We start from the raw sequence: 4,927 nt of genomic DNA, 5'->3' as shown, positions 1-4,927 counted from the left end.
CACTGTGGTCCCCACTGGCCACACATGCTTTGTAGAGGGTCCTCTGGGAGCGCGGGTCTGCTTTTGCACCAGCATAACCTACAAAACCTCGTCCTTGAGGGATGCCCCCAGTGAAAAGGCGATGACCTCAGATTTCTTGATGGCAGGGAGAAGTAGATCTCCTCCCGGGACTTGATCTTCATGTCCTTGACCAGCTTGGTGACGGGGATCCACTCTTTGTCCTCGGCCTTGCCTCCACGAGCTAGTCCTGCCCGGACCCTGGTCTCAACCTGGGCCCTGGATGCAGCCGCCAAGTCCTCCACGAACCCTCCGCAGCCCCATCCTAGACCCTGCCACAGCCCCTCCTCATCTGCCATCCGGTGTTTCCTCCGAGAAGAAATACTGGCAAATACATTTAATAATTTTTTTTTGGAAAGATCTGCTTTCTGAACAAAGCACAACACAGGTTAATTAACAAATTCAAGTTTATCTAGTTTGTCTGCAACAAGAAGTCAAACGTAAAAACTTATTTAAGAATTAATGTCTCTGTATTTTATCTTATGTGGAAATGATCTAGATATTCAATGATTTTACTTTGATTCATCATTTACTTTAATTTGTCAAAACTCTAAGGTTTCACGTTACCAAAAGATTTGGAGGAAGTAAGTAGGCATGCCATAAAAGATAAATAATGCCAAAAAGTTCACTTAAAAACTTACCCGATCTACATCTACTTATTTTACTTGTTCTTCCTAATTATGTCTGGGTTATTTATGAAAATGTCATCATACTAAGTTACTTTTCTTGCTGACAAGTTTTGCAACCAAGATAACATGAACTTATTTGGCCAATAAACCCAAGTAAAATAAAGTATTATAATAGCCCTAAAGACATGCCTATTTAACCACACCAAATGCAAACCAGCTTTAACATCAAATATTTTTTCAAAACACATGATCCTGAAAAGCACTAGCATTAGTTTCTATTATATTTATGAGAATTTTTATATAGGTGCTTAATTAAACAGAGATTTTTACAAACCAATTCTAGCAATATCCTCCAGAGGTAAACATACATACACATATAGAAAAAGATGCAACCAGAGACCTGATAGTTTCTTTTTAAAATTTCAGCCCTGCCCTAACCGGTTTGGCTCAGTGGATAGAGCATTAGCCTGTGGACTGAAGGGTCGCAGGTTTGATTCCCATCAAGGGCATGTACCTTTGTTGCGGGCACATCCCCAGTGGGGGGCCTGCAGGAGGCAGCTGATCGATGTTCCTAACTCTCTATCCCTCTCCCTTCCTCTCTGTAAAAAATCAGTAAAATATATTTTAAAAAATAATAATAAAATAAATAAAATTTCAGCCCTGAGACAGGTACAATATGATTTTTTAAAAATCCCACTAATTTATAACAGTAGGAATAAGTTAAGTTTATTCATTCAGTTGGCTAAACCTTTTTCTTATTAGTATTTGTGGTGAAGATGATTAAGATTTGTATTTTTCCTTGGCAAGGGACCTTAGAGCCCAAGCAGCAGTTTGTTCTTTAAAATACCCTTCTTGCACCCTAGCCGGTTTGGCTCAGTGGATAGAGCTTTGGCCTATGGACTGAAGGGTCCTGAGTCCCATTTTGGTCCAGATCCTGTGCACCATGGTCCTGCTTGGTACTTGCACCTGCTGCTGGCACCAGAGCTGCCACTCTCACCTGCTGCCGGCGCCCGACCCTGCCCCTGATTGCCAGACACAGCACCGTCAGCACATGGGAGCGGCAGTGGTGGGAGCAGGGCTGCCAGCAGAGAGGAGACTGGGGCCACAGTGGGAAGGACTGGTTGGGGAGTGGAGGATGGGCTGAGACCCGCCCTGTGCCCACCACAGCCTTGTGGTCCACAGTTCCTTTCAAGGTGCACCAATCCATGCACTGTGCCCCTAGTATTTAAAATAAATAAGTAAAACGCTTTTTGCTCGGCTGGCATGGCTCAGTGGTTCAGTGTTGGCCTATGAACCAAGAAGTCATAGTTGATTCCTGGTTGGGGCACATGCTCGGGTTGCAGGCTCAATCCCCAGTGTGAAGCGTGCAGGAAGCCGCTGATCAAGAATTCTCTCTCATCATTGATATTTCTATCTTTCTCTCGCCCTCTCCCTTCCTCTCTGAACTAAATAAAAATGTATGTTTTGTTTTGTTTTGTTTTAAAAACCTTCTTTCCTATTTTTTCTTCAATCTTGGGAATTGAGGATGGTAAAGACAGATGGAATTTGAACTGCTTGTAGAGCTGCATTTCTGGTTTTGAAAAGATTTGTAAGATAAGGACAGTTACTCTCAATTCCCCCCAAATTAGGTTGTAACTTCAGTGACACCACAGGTTGATCTACCCATCCAACTGGTCATTCCTCACTTTCTTCTTCCCCTCTGGGTCCACAGTTTATTTCAGTTTCGGGGAGGAGGCCTTTAAAACATTCCTATCAGGCTCTGAGTCTTCAGCTTCCAATTGTGCCAATTTTCTAATCCAAACATTATCAAATCCTTTCAAATAAAATATCTTGTCAGGTTTCAGGCAGGAGAAACAGTAAGATTTTAAAGCACCTCCTCAATTGGCCAAAGTTTCTTTTAAACTCCTTTTAGTACCTTTTTTTTAAAATGTCAATATGTCTTTTAGAAGCTTCTAAATATCAAAGAATGAATTCCATTGTCTTCAGAGGGGTTTGGAATTCTCTCGTTAAGGGAGGCCCCTTGAAATGGACTTAAAGTTTTACCTTAGTGGCCATTAGAATTTTAAATTATTTTGGCTAAATTGGTTCTTTTTATTAAAAAGGCACAAGAGGAGGGACTAAAATATTTTGTAAATATATAACCAGCTAGAGTTCCTGGGAAGGAAGTTTTGGAGAACTTGTTAGAGGAAAATTTTAAAGAAAAATTCCCCTGAAAGCTGTCATAGCCAGACAAAAGAGCTGTTGTCTATCTTTGAATCATTCAATTTCTTAGAGATCTCTACATACCTATTGAAAAAACCCTTCTCCTTCACCTTGTTTAACATTTCTAAGATTCTCTAATTGTGCAGGTAAATATACCAATTTCAGAATCTCAAAAGATTCCCAGAGGGGCCACTCTAACTCCAAATTGTCCTTTATATCAGGGTTCATTTAGACAAATACTTAGCAGAGGATGGACCATAAATCCAGCAGGCATTGCAGAAGTGGATTTTCCCTGTGTGACGAGCTTAAAAATAGGGCACCGAGGATCAGAGGACCCAAGAATAAAGGCCTGAACATCAGCTGAAGGAGGGAGGTCCAGAACCGAGAGGACTCATAATTGGAAGCCCAGAGCTGTTGGGGAGATGACAGAGCACAAGGGGTTTGAGCAGTTACCTTGCTCAAACCCAGCAGTGGCACTGGAATCGAAATGAAGTGTTCTTCAGATCCCAAGATGCTAACACCATGTATGTCGAAGGAATTAAAAAAGAGTCTGGAGGCTTTGTTAGAAATAAATGATTAAGATTTACTCAAGGCTCTTAGAGGTTGCAAACCAGAAACACAATAAGGCAATACCCAGAGTGTGCGGAAGAAAAAAGAAAAGCTAAGGGTTCTTACAGTAGAAATTACATTCTTAAGAAGAATCAGTTTTGTTTGAAATTTTATTAAATTTATTGGCGTGACATCGGTTAATAAAATCATATAGTAGGGGATGTGCAGGAGGGAGGGGGTAAGGGGAAAAGTATATCATTCTATAATACATCATCTGTATATTGCATTGTGTATTTACCACCCAGTCAATTGTCCTTCCATCGCCATATAGTTGACCCCCTTTACCATTTTCTACCTTCCCTCCCCCCTCCCCTCTGGTAATCACCATATTATTGTCTCTGTCTATGAGTTTTTGTTTATTTGTCTGTTTGTTCATTTGTTTTATATCCCACATACATGTTTTATATCCCACATACATGTGAAATCATATGGTTCTTGACTTTTTCCATCTGACTTATTTTGCTTAGCATGGTATTCTTAAGATCCATCCATGTTGTTGCAAATGGCAGTATTGCATCTTTTTGATGGCTGAGTAGTATTACATCATATATATATATACCTAATCTCCTTTATCTAATCATCTATCAAAGGACACTTTGGTTGTTTCATATCTTAGCCACCATGAATAATGCTGCGATGAACATAGAGTTACATATATCTTTATGAATAAATGTTTTCAATTTTGGTGGATAGATACCCAGAAGAGGGTTTGCTGGGTCACATGGTAATTCTATTCTTAATTTTTTAAGGAATCTCCATCCTGTTTTCCATAGTGGCTGTACCAGTTACATTCCCACAAGCAGTGAGTCCTACATTCTTAGCCTCTGAAATGGTCTGAGATGATACTCATCTAGATGAGCAGTGGTTTGGATAATGGATATCAGGTGGATTGGATATGTGACCATTCTTTCCTTAGTCCTTCAGGGGTGATCTGAGGATCATCTCAGGTTTGATCTATATCCAGGCTTCAGGCTAGTTAAAACAAGAATAGAATTGTTTCCTCATACCTCAACCTACTTTATTTTAGTAATTTAGTAGCTTAACCATAGTGAGTACATTTTACTTCTTCACTTTATTCCTCAGTGAATTCACATGCTAATTTTCTTTCCCTTCACATGTCTATTCTAAACTTTGACTTTTTAACCACAAACCCTAAAAGAAAAAAGACTTTTCTTGCAGTTTTTTTTTAAGAGGCATGTTTCAGTCCTCATTGCTGTCCTTTGTTTTACAGGTATGAGTTTGCTAGCTCAGACAACTAAGACAATCTGTAGGCTGCCTTGGGGTCTTACTCATATGCTGCACTTTTTAAAAATATGTTGAGATAAGATAGTGTATGACTAAGGAAGGTGAAGTGTTAAGGTGTAGTTTATTGTAGATTATTTAACATTCAACTCTTGGAGAAGGGGAGCAAAGCAGTTCAGCCTCTTACA

This window comes from Myotis davidii, unplaced genomic scaffold, assembly GCF_000327345.1.
Source record: "Myotis davidii unplaced genomic scaffold, ASM32734v1 scaffold753, whole genome shotgun sequence".
In the NCBI taxonomy this organism is placed as follows: domain Eukaryota; kingdom Metazoa; phylum Chordata; class Mammalia; order Chiroptera; family Vespertilionidae; genus Myotis; species Myotis davidii.
The sequence above is the reverse complement of the archived record's forward strand: the minus strand, read 5'-3'. Positions refer to the sequence as shown.